Source organism: Tachyglossus aculeatus, chromosome 3, assembly GCF_015852505.1.
Source record: "Tachyglossus aculeatus isolate mTacAcu1 chromosome 3, mTacAcu1.pri, whole genome shotgun sequence".
NCBI classification, from domain to species: Eukaryota; Metazoa; Chordata; class Mammalia; order Monotremata; family Tachyglossidae; genus Tachyglossus; species Tachyglossus aculeatus.
In genome coordinates this window covers 69,527,314-69,542,348 of record NC_052068.1, presented here as the reverse complement: position 1 = coordinate 69,542,348, position 15,035 = coordinate 69,527,314, and positions in this window count along the sequence as shown.

Below are 15,035 nucleotides of genomic sequence, written 5' to 3'. Positions count from 1 at the left end.
CCTACCCAACAGTGGGCTCACAGTCTAAAAGGGGGAGACAGAGAACAAAACCAAACATACTAACAAAATAAAATAAATAGAATAGATATGTACAAGGAAAATAAATAAATAAATAGAGTAATAAATATGTACAAACATATATACATATATACAGGTGCTGTGGGGAAGGGAAGGAGGTAAGATGGGGGGGATGCAGAGGGGGACCTGTGCACTTTCCACTAGACCACACTGCTACTCTCTCACTAGGGTGTTCCCAAGATTTCCTTGAAAAACAATCAATTTCTCAAATTCAACACTGTTCTGATCTTGAAATACATATTTTTCACCTAATTCTCAATGGAGAAAAAGAATTACGACAGTTGGAATTCATTCTCACCTTCTCTGTTGCTCTCTTTTCACTTCCCTCTTTGTCTTCAAGTTCATCTCTCCCCAACATGGACTTGAAATGGGATGTGTTTTCTGTTCCACGGTTTGTCTTTTTTTCTACTTTCCTATCCCTGTCCCCAGGGCGTTTGCCATCTAGCTGGGAATACAAACACTCAAATTAATAGCAGGTAGGGAAAAGGAGTTTAAAGACAAGTGCATAAATGTGCTGGGAGTGAAGGGATTATCTAAGTGCCTAGGGGATGAGGAATCTAGAGTTGATATGTGCCACAGTAGCTGGCTGGTGGTGGAGAAATGATCAATTAGGAAAGGCTTCTTGAAGGAGATGTGATTTTTTTAAAGAAGGGTTTTTAAGATGGGAGGAGTCTATTGCATGTGAAGGGGGAGTTTCAGACATGAGAGAGGGTGTAGGCAAGAGGTTGACAGCAGCAGAGATGAGATGCACAGGAGCAAACAATGAGGAATGGAGAGGATTTTTTAACTGCTGTTTGCCACTAACTTTTCCTCCTTTCACTTCTTTGCATCTTATTGCAACAATTTCTTGGCCTGAGCTGAAAAAGAATGGTAAAACTGAGAGCTTACAGTCCAGGGAGAGAGACGGGCATTAAAATAAAGTAAAGTTAGGTACATAATCAATGAGTGGTATTCATTGAGCACTTACTATGTGCAGAGAACTGCACTAAGCACTTGGGAGAGTGCAATACAATAGAGTTGGTAGACATACTCCCTGCCCACAATGAGTTTACAGTCTAGAGAAGCAGCGTGATTCAGTGGAAAGAGCCCAGGCTTGGGAGTCAGAGGTCATGGGTTCTAATCCCAACTCCACCACTTGTCTGCTGTGTGACTTTGGGCAAGACACTTAATAATAATAATAATAATGATGACATTTATTAAGCACTTACTATGTGCAAAGCATTGTTCTAAGTGCTGGAGAGGTTACAAGGCGATCAGGTTGTCCCACGGGGGGCTCACAGTCTTCATCCCCATTTTACAGATGAGGTAACTGAGGCGCAGAGAAGTTAAGTGACTTACCCAAAGTCACACAGCTGACAATTGGTGGAGCGGGATTTGAACCCATGACCTCTGATTCCAAAGCCCGGGCTTTGTCCACTGAGCCATGCTGCTGATAAGAATAAGAATGACAATGGTGGTGGTATTTGTTGAGCGCATACCATGAGCCAAACACTGTTCTAAGCGCTGGGGTTGATACAAGGTAATAATAATGATAACGATGGTATTTGTTAAGCATTTACTATGTGCAAAGCAGTGTTTTAAGCACTGGGGGGACACAAGGTGATCAGGTTGTCCCATGTGGGGCTCACAGTCTTAATCCCCATTTTATAGATGAGGGAACTGAGGCACAGAGAAGTTAAGTGACTTGCCCAAAGTCACACAGCTGACAATTGGTGGAGTTGGGATTTGAACCCGTGACCTCTGACTCCAAAGCCCGGGCTCTTTCCACTGAGCCACGCTGCTTCTCTAAGGTAGTCAGGTTGTCCTACGTGGGGCTCACAGCCTCAATCCCCATTTTACAGATGAGGTCACCAAGGCCCAGAGGGGTGAAGTGGCCTGCCCGAGGCGACCCAGGCAACGACTGACCCAGAGCCCAGGTGGTCTGACCGACTCCCACTCCTGGACTCTCATCCCTTGCTAAGTGGGCGGCAGGTCCCACTTCACTTCTCTGTGCCTGTTACCTCATCTGGAAAATGGGGATTAAGACCGTGAGCCCCACATGGAACAACCTGATCACCTTGTATCCCCCCAGTGCTTAGAACAGTGCTTGGCACATAATAAGTGCTTAACAAATACTATCATTATTATTATTATTATTATTAGAGGGACATATAAGTGTTGTGGACAGGGAACATGTTTACCAACTCTATTATGTTGCACTCTCCCAAGTGCTTAGTACAGTGCTGAGAACACACACAGTATGCACTCAGCAAATATGACCAATCGATTAATTCATTCATTCATTCAATCGTATTTATTGAGCGCTTACTGTGTGCAGAGCCCTGTACTAAGCGCTTGGGAAGTCCAAGTTGGCAACATATAGTGACGGTCCCTACCCAACAGCGGGCTCACGGTCTAGAAGGGGAAGACAGACAACAAAACGAAACATGTGGACAGGTGTCAAGTCATCAGAATGAATAGAGATAATGCTAGATGCATATCATTAACAAAATAAATAGAATAGTAAATATGTACAAGGAAAATAGAGTAATAAATCTGTACGAACTTATATACAGGTGCTGTGGGGAGGGGAAAGAGGTAAGGCAGGGGGATGAGGAGGGGAAGGAGGGGGCTCAGTCTGGGAAGGCCTCCTGGAGGATTGATTGATTGAGTTCACCTCACTTCCTTTATACATAGGGGAACTGACTGGCTGCATTTTCTCAAACTGGTAAGGCTTTCTTCCCTTTCCTTCTGCATCATGTTCTCTCCTTACTAGACTGGCATTATGGGAAAATGATAAGCCTATGCCCAAAGGATTTCCAGCTGAGGGAGGCAGGGGCGGTGCTGTGGGGTGAGCAATGTAACATGGGCGCATCTTGTCTAAACACCTCCGAGAAAGCCATGACATGCGTGTGTCCTGCCAGCTGCAGATTGGCTCACTTCTCGTGTATGAGGGAGGAGCTGAAAAATACTGGAATCTGTTACTCTGATCTGTTTTGACAATTCTCTAGTTGGAACATTGGCAAATTGGTCTTCCTATTTGGATCCTGTCCAGTTTCGGAGTAGAAACTTTGCTGCACTACATGGTGATTGATTAACAGTAATTTTCGAGCACTGACTGTGTGCTGAGCACTATACTAAGCCCTTGGGTGAGTATTGTCTCCCCATCTAGACTGTAAGCTTGTTGTGGGCAGGAAGCGGATCTACCATCTCTGTTGTACTCTCCCTAGGACTTAGTACAATGCTCTGCACATAGTAGGCCCTCAATAAAAGCCATTGATTGATTGACTACGATACAACAGAGTTGGTAGATTTTATCCCTGCCCATAAGGAGCTAACAATCCAGAGGACTGATGCCATTGTAGAAATCAAAGAATTTTTGGGGTGGGGATGGGGGACTGAACCAGCAGCAGTAACCCCTTGAGCAGCAGCATCTCTTTAGAAATGCTCACTTCCTAAGACTTGTGGGATATATTTTATTTTAACCTGTTTCTTTAATCCTTAATAATAATAATAATTCTGGTATTTATTAAGTGCTTACTATGTGCCATGCACTGTACTAAGCACTGGGGTGGGTACAAGCATTTATTTTGTTAATATGTTTTGTTTTGTTCTCTGTCTCCCCCTTCTAGACTGTGAGCCCACTGTTGGGTAGGGACTGTCTCTATAAGTTGCCACCTTGTACTTCCCAAGCGCTTAGTACAGTGCTCTGCACACAGTAAGCGCTCAATAAATATGATTGAATGAATGGAGCAAGAGCCTGGGAGTCAGAAAGTCATGGGTTCTAATCCTGGCTCTGCCTGGCTCTGCTGTGTCACCTTGGGCAAGTCACTTAGCTTCTCTGGGCCTCAGTTACCTCATCTGTAAAATGGGGACTGAGACTGTGAGCCCCAGGTGGAACAGGGACTATGTCCAACCCGATTTGCTTGTATCCACCCCAGTGCTTGGCACATAGTAAGCACTTAACAAATACCATAATTATTATTATTATTATTACAAGGAAATCAGGTTGGACCCAGTCCCTGTTCTGCATAGGACTCACAGTCTTAATCCTCATTTTACAGATGAGGTAACTGAGGCACAGAGAAGTGAAGTGACTCGTCCGAGGCCACACAAGAGACAAGTGGCCGAGCTGGGATAAGAACCCATGACCTTCTGACTCCCAGGCTATCCCGTGCTAAATAGTCTAGCTGTTCTTCGAGAAGGACCACCTGCCTGCCTAAATCCAGAAGCCCAGACTGAGTTGGGCAGCCCACTCAACGAAGCCCGGCAGGAGGTTTTCTTTGTGGATCTTTGCATGTGCTTGCACATTGGGTTGTCTCTCCGGTTTGTCGGCCCACTCGTAAGAACACAGTTGGCTGGGATTGTGGAGAAACAGAAGAGTGCGGCCCAGTACACCCCACCAAGGCCTCAAGTCCAGGGTCATGACTGCAAGCTTTCTTGGACACAATACAATCTCTTAAAATGGCTAGGGCTGTGGGTAAGCTATGTGGGACCACTCTGCCACTTGCCTGTTTGCAGAAATGCTTGCAAGAGACCAAAAGGCAAAGCCATTCAAAGCCAAATAGAAAGCCTAGGGACAACAATGGTAGCGTCCACAGTTTGAAGTCAAATGAAAGATGTCCCTTTTCATTCTTAGGAGAGAAGTCCAGGACTGAGTGGACATCTTTCAGCTGAGCGACAGGGATTCCTCCAGATCAGCTGGGAGGCTTATTAGCAGAATAGAGGAGGTGAAGGTAAAATTGATTCCGCTTATATCCACCCCAGCGCTCAGTACAGAGCCTGGCACATAGTAAGCGCTTAACAAATACCATAATGATTATTACTCTGCCAAAATCTTGGCTGTGGCTAGGCAGGATTTCTTCTTCAAGAATGTGAGTCTATCATCTTTCGCTCATGCCAAGGTCACCCAGTTCCCTTTCCTGTTGTAAAGATTTTACGGGGCCAGAGGCAACACTTTGAATCTAGTAATGTGGACTAGGGGAGAGGTGGCTTCCATGGAATGATCTTTGGGCTGGTCTGAAAGCCAAACATCAAGGGAAAAGGAATGAGAAAGAGAGTGGAGAAACAGCGATAGAGGACTGCCCTATTAGGACATTTTATTGCTTAACAACAGTTAATCATAGATCAAAAGGACCAGGCTGAGGCAGGAAGATATTTTATATAACAGGGAAGTGGATATAAAAGAATGAATGATCAGTATAGAGAGAGGAACTTGTACTTTTTAAATTAAAAATTTACTCTGTGTAAACTCTAGTGTAAAAATCAGAAAGTAAAAGGTATTTTTTTGTTTGTTTTCAAAATTAAGGTTTTGGGAGAGGTACAGGTTCAGATAAATGCCACCCCCATTCTTCTATTTTTTTTAAACTTTCCAATGTTTCCAGATTTCTTTCCTTATTTAGTTTACTGTAATTTCCCCTTGCCTCATAAAACCTCTTTAAAATGCTGAAAAATGCAGATTTCAAAGGATGCCGTTACAGTCATTGAGTTTATTTCCTATAAAATTTTGTTTTTGTTTTAATTAGGAAAAAAAACCCAAAACACTCCTGGTGACATGACTGACCCAGAGCCCACTGTTAAATCCACATCCCAGTTGCAGGAGTGCCTGCAGTTCGAATTCCAGAAACCTAGGAGAAAGCCACCACAGCCAAACCCTGACGTGGGTAAGGCGGCCTTATAGGAGTTGCTGTAACTCCTGTACATCTCAGACCAGAGTTGCTGAGAGGTAAATATTCAAATGAAGGGGGGGATGGCACCTTCTGCATCAAGGACAGTTTTATGAGTGCAAACATTTTCTCCATGGCCATCATAAGTGAGTAGCAGGGATGATTTATAGCTGGGGTGAGTTATAGCTGGCATTTGCATCCAGCTCTACTTTCTAGTGAGCAAACATTAGGTGAAAAAAATCCCAGCATCTCTGTTCTCTTTTTTGCTGGGAATGCATCTTCCTGTAAGCGGCGGCAAGTGCTGAAATCCCCTCTCTGTCAAAGACAGAAGCCTCTCTGGGATTTGGTTAAATTTAGCTTAAGGCAGCTGAAAGGTTAATATAAGATATATATCCTAGCATTTGCTCTTGAGGTGGAATCATTCCCCTTGATAGATTTGAGGTTCCTTTTTGTGTTTTGTTAATAGTTTGCTCTCATTTTTTCAGGTCAATTGATAGCACATTTTTTATTCATTTGTAATGGAATGCCCTTCATCATGGCATGTAGCTGGCTTGACAAGTTTCCTATCTCAGCACTAAGCTTTTTGCTATAAGAGCGGAGGTCTCTTTTCCCTTACCTTAAACTCCTGACAAATACATTTTTTAGTGTCTAGCCTCTCTTTTGGTACCAACAAAGCACCCTGCTTGCAGAGTAAAGAATATCTTCCCTCACTGGTGCCTCACCGCTCCTCTTCCATTGTTCTCTCCTTCTTCTCTCCTCTAGCCCCCTCCCCATTCCCTCTTCCTGGATCTCTCCTTCAGCTGGGTTCTGTCAAACTGGAGGAGGAATGCTGGGAGAATCCAACGGCCTGTGTTCTCATTGGAAGCTGCCAGAAAAATTCATGCTAATACTAAAGCGAACGAACCTTTCTCCCTTTGAAGAAGCCACCTCCATGATAGTGAATAGATGAGGGGATTGAGTACAGCTCTGCTTCATGCAGCTTTTCTAAATCCCTACCCTGGTATTCCCCAGGCCTTAGTCTCTTTCTGTCCTGAAATGCAAGGTCCACAGAGGCCCCGTGCTCCACGCGCCGAGCAAGGTTGCAGCAGGGAAGGCTCCTTTGCCCTCAAAGTACATCAGGGTAGTTAACAACTCAACCTCCTCTCTGCCCTTCCGTCATCCTCCCCGGATTATGGGCGATGGCCTGAGGCATGGTGAGACTGCAGAGCATTTGAGGACAGGACAGGATGGGGAGGAATTCCAAAATACTATTCCTGAGGAGGACATGGTACTGATGTCAGGGTACTGAGAAGCAGCGTGGCTCAGGGGAAAGAGCATGGGCTTTGGAGTCAGGAGTCATGGGTTCTAATCCTGGCTATGCCACTTGTCAGCTGTGTGACTTTGAGCTAGTCACTTCACTTCTCTGGGCCTCAGTTCCCTCATCTGTAAAATGGGGATGAAGACTGTGAACCCCCCCCGTGGGACAACCTGATCTCCTTGTAATCTCCCCAGTGCTTAGTACAGTGTTTTGCACATAGTAAGCACTTGATAAATGCCATTATTATTATTATTATTGAGGGCAGATCCAGAGACTGGAGGAATGCTAAGTGCCCTCTAAGCACCCCCCACCACATCAAAACACACCCCACCAAGGGTGGCATTTTCTTGCATCATGGAGTTCCCATTCACATTATTGCTTGCCCTGGCAGATTTGGGCCAAAAGTGGAAATTTTTCCACTGGAGAGAAATACCTGCAAAAATTGCTCTTGACCTGCTTGGGAATCTCCTGTCTGTGAATTTTTGGAGTCCCGAAAGGATTTTTCAAAGCCAGACCTACAATCTCCTCCTCAGTGTTTCAATTATTATGATATTATTATGAGAAGCAGCATGGCATAGTGGATAAAGCATGGGCCTGGGCATCAGAAGTTCAGGAGGTCATGGGCTCTAATCCCGCCTCAGCCATTTGGCTGCTGTGTGACCTTGGGCAAGTCACTTCACATCTCTGGGCCTCAGTTACCTCATCTGTAAAATGGGGAATTAAGACTGAGAACCCCATATGGGACAGGGACTGTGTCCAACCTGATGTGTTTGTCTCCAACCCAGCGCTTAGTACAGTGCCTGGCCCACAGTAAGTGCTTAACAAATACCACAATTATTATTATAATTATTATTATTTTGATAATGTAACAAGCACAAGTCTACGAGCTGGGATAGATGCAAGTTAATCAGGTGGAACACACTCCCTGTTGCACATGGGACTCTCAGTCTAAGTTCAGTGTTTGGCTGCTGTTCCCTGAATATTCTGTTTAGATCCTTTCTTCCCTTGTATGGTCTCTGCATTTTACATCTGGTGTACATCTTTCAGGGCTTTCAGCAAGGCGTATTGAAGCAAGAGACTTGGAAAATTGCATACTTAAGCAAAAGACATACTGCCCATTTGTCAGAATGAAGCAAATGTGAATCCCATAAAAAGCAAGTATTGGATACATAACTAATCAAGCCCTTATTGCAAGTGCTCTCTGCAGACATAACCACTAAAGTATTTCTGCAATTGTGTTGATACAAATGCATCAGAATAATCATACCCTTCTATCTTTTCTACTGTGTGGCTATTTAAGAGGTAGTGCACACATAGGGAAACTAAAGAAAATGATTGGCACTCCCAGTTTTTCACATATAGCCCTCTTTATTGGTATTTTATCATTTGCATTCATGCATCTTACAACATGCACACTCTATAATAAAAACAAAAGAAGTGCTAACTACAGCTCAGTTGAATAAAAACATATGAAACAAACAATCAAAAAAACACCCAGCACTTGTATTTTAGCAGGGAGAGCTTCAGGAGAAAAACAGTGGATAGTCATGTTGTGTTTGAAACAAACAATAAAAATAATAAAAAAAAACACACCACAGAGAAATAAGTTCCTCCGTTACCTAACATTCAGTTGCACTCATTTAAAAGTTAAATTTCAACACGTTAGCAATTTGTAGTAACACTTTAATATTGTGTTATGAACCTTTTGCCTTTATGCTGCAAAATTTCAAAGCACAGAATGATCAAAACTGCTGTCCGGGCAATTGACTGAATTGCACGTAAACTCGGGACCTTGAATATTAGTGGCTGTTGCTTGTGAGGCCATCAGGAAAACCCAGCTGTGTTTCTCTCTAGTACAATTAATTACTTCCGCTGTATATAAAATTGAAAGTATTGGGTGCTTTAGTGCGGAAAAAGGATATCCTGCTACGCTGCCCCTATTTCCTTACTGAAAGCTATTACTGAACCTTTCACCGTTGATTCATGTGCACTGGATTATTCTGCGATGAAAGAAGATAGGCCAAAAGGGCTGATTAGTTATTCTTTTGCAGATAAGAGAAAACGGCAATGGTCTCATCTTCTATTTTACTTTGCTCTGCTCCTAAGATGGAGCATTCATGACATGACCGACTGGGAATTCACTACTAAAAGTCTGCTTCTAAACCTGCAATGCATCTGCCCTCTTGACTCTTAAGAGATCAACTGGCAGTGACTATGGTCTTGAACAAGAAATAGGTACCGTTACACAGAACAGCCCAAGGGGGATTTGGTCTAGTTCCTACTAAGGTTTCAACCTGCCCCAATCATTCTTTCCTTCACCATGTACCAGAAAAACCATATCCTTACGGGTAGCAAGAGTCTGAATAACTTACAGTCTTTCTGGAAAAGTCCCATCTTGGTTCAAAAGAACAGTCTAAAACAACACAAACACCAACTTTTTTTTGCAAACCTAAGGTAGGCAAGAAGTCCAGTTCTCCAGCGTACTATCTTTGTTGAAAGGTGGTCAGTTTACAAGAAAATTGGGCTAATAGCTTCTGTGGCCTCCCTTCCCATCCAGCCTGGATTCTACAGTGCCTTGGAGGCCATGAGAACAGAACGTGGGGAAGTGTGGGAGGGATTTGAATCCTCTAGGTGTTCCCGGGAATGGTAGTCCCAGAACAAATAGCTGGACTTCCTTGTTCTGGCTAAAACTAGAACATCTGCGTGTTCAGAGCACCCACTGCCCATTCTCAATGAACTTTCCAGGAAGCCTGGAAAATGCCAGATCTTTCTAGTTCAGGACCACAGGACTGACTAGCACATTCTGGAACTGCCTAATGAAGTCCAGGATCATCTCACCTGCCACTGACTTTAAATTATATATTATAAATGATTTACTTATATTCATGTCTATATTAATGTCTCTTTCCCCCTCCAGACACTAAACTCGTTACGGGCAGGAAAATTGTTCTCTAATTCTGTTGTATTGCACTCTCCCAAGTGCTTAGTACAGTGCTCTGCACATAGTAAGCGTTCAATAAATACCATTGATTGATTAACTGATTGACTGGCCAAGATGCAGATAAAATCTGAGACTCTGTTGGAAAACCAGAATGTTTATGCAAGCTAGTGGGAATTCATTTGGCCTGTTTGGGCCAACTGATTAAGCTGGGCTTTAATCCAGATGTGTGACCGCCTGCTTCCCCACCCCCCCACCCCCGCCATTTTCCTACACATTATTGTCCATCTCATCCCAACAGCCAAAGAAAAGAGAAGTGGCCTATTTGGAATTTCAGTCATTTAAAGCTGATCCCCAGATAGACATCCATAAAACGGGGAATGTTTCTTCACTTCTCCCTCAGGTGCACCCAGAGGACACTAAGAAAATGGTCTCTGTTGTTCCTAATGAATCCAGCCAGCCGGATGAAAAGGCTGAGTGAGAGTGTCCACTTAATGGAAAAGAAAGACCAAGTGAAGCTCCCCTCTGGACCAGTGTCAGAAAATTCCTGGAGTCTCACCTACAGACCCAGTAGGCTAGGAAGCCGTATTTTAAGCCAGCGATAGTGCCTTTGGCATTTTCCACTGGGAAGAGAATAATAAAAACAGCTCCTCATTTCCTAAAGATTCAGGCATGAGTGTACAGGTTTAATTAGGAACATCAAGCTGTTTATAGTAAATTCTGAAGTGCATAAGGGATGGTGTGTGTGTGTGTGTGTGTGTGTGTGTGTGTGTGTGTGTGTGTGTGTGTGTGGTGGGGTGGAAACCAACCCAGCCTGTTTTTATCTGCCTGATGAACACCAATTGATCTCAGTCCAGGCCCAAAAGGATCTGGCAGAGTTATTTGGTGATATTGGGACCCTAAGCAGGATGGAAAGCCCCCAGTCTAAAAATCCCCTTCCTAAATACAGGGGGCAGAACATGGCTACATGAACAAGGAGACCATTTTTTCCAGCTCCCCCTGGAACTCACAACTCTCATGGACTAGGGAGTGGCTAGGACCAAGGCCAGGCTTTGGTTTTCCCCATTGTTACCACGATGCTTTATTCTAACCAAATGCATATGGGCTACTGATTTCCAGGAAAGGACCCTATTTTGGCAACTAGGTCAAAGAGGGAAATAATACAGAGATTTGTCAGCAGGGAATGTGTCTGTTTATTGTTACATTGTACTCTCCCAAGCACTTAGTACAGTGCTCTGCACACAGAAAGCATTCAATAAATACAATTGAATGAATGAGTGAAGAGTAACACCACAAGAGGAATTTAGAAGCCAAGTTCCTGAAACCTTAACTTCTTCACCACTAAGATCAGCTGAGCTCTCCCTCTGCTCTTGGAGAGCCAGGTTTCTCTAAGACACCAGCACTCCGACAAGCAGAGAAGCTCAGTAATCATTTCCCCTGATCCGAATCTAGTACGGGAAGAAGCCTGCATGCTTGAAAGGGTGATAGGATCATTAGTTTATGGTTTGAGAGTCTGAGTTGAGAAGGCTAGATCCATGGAAATGCTGTCTTAACCATTCCAAACAGCCGACCTGCAGATCCAACTTGTGGGCACAGAGAATAGCAGGTGGGCCTGAGCTCTGTTTTGGGGTTTCCCCCTCATCTGAATGACCCGTATGGGAACAAATAATGAAGGCGCACCCTGGTTATAGTCATTGCGGTGCTGCCCTCTGCATGGGGTGGATGGGGGGATGGGAAGATGGGCAACTAAAATCAGGTGGCAGACCAGGCCCAGGTCTGGTTTAGGGTCTCAGCCCCAGTCCTGGTCCTGACTTAATTTCCTCCATTCCCCAGCCTCCGGCCACTTCCTGGTGGACAGGAGTTGGAGAGGACTGGGAGTGATCTCCTTTGCCCCTGGCTTGTTTAACCAGAGAAGTGACTGGCCCCCTGTGGCTAACAGCCATAACGGGGCTTGCTAACTTGTACTTCCCAGGTGCTTAGTACAGTGCTCTGCACACAGTAAGTGCTCAACAAATACGATTGATTGATTGACAGACTGGGGAGCAGCTTTACATAGTGGCTACATCAGAATGTGAGTTTAGCGGTCAGGGCTCCTTATTTCCAGTCAGGCTTTCTCCTCTGCCTGCTTGGTGTCTGAGAAGATCATTTCCTCTTCTCTGAGCCTTAGCTTTCCCCTCTGAAAAATGGGCTGAATAGCTGTTTCTTGGACTGTCATGAGAATGAATAAAATAATGATACTTTTCAGAACTTTGAGTTCTTGAGGAGGTGCTAAGATGTGTAATAGGATCTATATGAAGTGGCATTGTTATTTAGATGTCACATTTTTCCATAGCATGGGTCGGGCATCTGCAGGGCCTTATTCTGAGGGCCTGGACTCGAGATGAATTCCTTCACCCTTGCAACCTCTGTTTCTCAACGTCAAACTGTTTAACGGGATCTGTGAAAAAGTCCGCACGGGCAAACAAAAATTTTTTAAAGGAATTTTCCAGTGGAAAATGGCTTTTCTATCCCAGATGGGCATAGAACAAAGAGAATGTTGAGCTTCCAGAAAAACATAACTGGAGATCCAGCTGATTAAGAGAGGACTGCCTATCCCAAGTGCCTGCTCAGAGCCCGGGCAGGGGCCCAGTTGGTGGCTCGACCAGCCATTGACAGACAACATTTTGGACTTTTCCAACTTCCCAATCTGTGCTTCTGCCCTAGGAAGTCTCAGTCAGGCTGAAGCAGGGTGAGAAGGGAGGTGCAAGTTCCCAAAATCTGTGTTGGTAGCTGCCCAGCCTGGTATACATGAGAAACAGTATGGTTTAGTGTATAGAACAGGGCCTGGAAATCAGAAGGACCTTGGTTCTAATCCCACTTATCTGCTGTGTGACCTTGGGCAAGTCACTTAACTTCTCTGTGCCTCAGTTACTTCATCTGTAAAATAGGGATTACAATTGCGAGCCCCCTGTAGGACAAGGACTGCATCCAACCTGATTAACTTGTATCTACCCCAGCACTTAGATCAGGGCCTGGCACATAGTAAACACATAACAAATACCATTAAAAATAATTTTAAAAATGAGGTTGCAGACTTATGAAAACAATAACCCTGCTGGCTCCAGTTCATTCTATAATTCTGCATCCTTCTGGGCGAAAGTGCTACAAAAATGTTAGGATCAAATCAACTCAACGGCTAACATAAATATCTTCAGGGCCTTTAATATGTGCATGTGGGCATGTTCTTTTCAACTTGCTTTTAGGTTGGCCCACCCAGATGTGATGAAAAAGGGCTCAATGACTATCAACATCCAACTGCAGAAGAACAAATTTTTGGGCTAATAAAAGGTGAGTTTTTAAAGGAAGAGGTTTTTTTCAAAAGCTTCCCTGGCCCTACCATTGCCAAACAGTTGTGTTGACCTACCCAACTCTAGTCTCCAGAGCCAATATCATCCCATTCAAACTCACAGACAAGCTTGGACTCTGGAAATATCATCCCATTCAAACTCACAGACAAGCTTGGACTCTGGAAATAACACACTACAAAATAAAAGGGCCTGGGGACCTTTTTAGTAAAAAAAACAAGCATTGGATATGTAAGGAAGACTCTCTCAACATTAAATATGCCAAGGGCGTCATGGTTTCCCCAAGACCACTGCATGCCCAGGGGTATCGAAAATGGGAGTGAATCTTGCCTTCACATGGGAACATTTTCTTTAAGCAACTTATTCCCTCTCGCTTTAATGCACCAAATCAACTGGATTTCAGCCGAAAAGGCTTTGGCCAAAGTTATAAAAAAAAACTGCTTTGCAAGTAGATGCAGATGCAGTTCTAGCTGTTTTCTGAATAAGATTTGAATAGAACTTGGTTGTGAAATAAGAACCTTGGTTTATGCTTGTTCTGAACCGATCAAGTCAACATTTCTATTCCTCTAGAGGCAATGTAAATCTCTATAAACTAATAATCACTCAATCTATGATATTTATTGAGCACTTACTGTTTGCAGAGCACTATACTATGTGCTTGGGAGAGTATAATGCAATAGAGATAGTAATTACAATTCCTGTCCTTGAGGCGTTTACAATCTAGCAACTGAGCCTATATGTTGTTCATACACATTCTTCTATGGCTTGGAAACACTTTTTTTTAAGATTCCTCAATTCTTAATCCACCCTTCAATGTGAGCTGTGATTTTGGAGATTATTATTTTCCAGCTAAGATGGTACATAAGGAAGGCCCACCAAATAGCCTTCCCCTTTAATTACTTCCTGTTCTTTCAACAAGTCAAACTTTTCACTTGCCCTGCAGTCACTAAGTCTTTGGTTTCAATACTGATATTCCTAGTACATTTGTATGATTTAAAATGTGACAACAATTGAAAAGGCATCTTAGAATGGCAGATGGTTTCCTAAACCACTGCAGCAGGGAGGTGTCATTCTATTTACAGTACTTCAGTGAACATACTGTCATGGGTGCTTAGGTGATCGTTTTTAGTATTTACGTTTTCCAGTTTGAACACCCTCCAACTGCTTGATTTTCCAGTGACAACCGCCAATATATAACACAGAGTCCTGAAACAAATAGCTCGGGTCTGAGGCAGTGTCACCGGAATAGGAAGAGTAAGACACAGATCCTCCTAATCCTGACTACATAACCAAAATGCTTTGTGATCTTGGTCAAGTTATGTACCTCAATCTTCCCTATACTTCAATCTTCATCTATTCCTTTAGTCCTTCTGGATTTCTAGAGTTAAATGGAGCAAAACTGTCTATATGAACGTTCTTAGCCCAACTTGGAATCCAGGGAATTATTAATGAAACTTTTTTTCTTATTATTTTTGGAAAGCAGGGGTTATGCAGAGAGCAGAAAAACCCCATTTGGATGCTGATCCGATCTGAGATGGATTCAAGCAAAGTGAATGGAACTAGACTGTGATGGAATCTCCAGAGGCAGTGTAGGCCTTTGCAGTAGGAACAGGGTGGTTAAATCTTTTGTAAATGTCTTGCAAACCCTCCATGCAAGCTTCTTTGGGGTGGTGGGGGTGAAGTCGGGGAAGGTAAAGCCCTTCTCCATCTCAATCCCTGGAAGCTTTCCAACC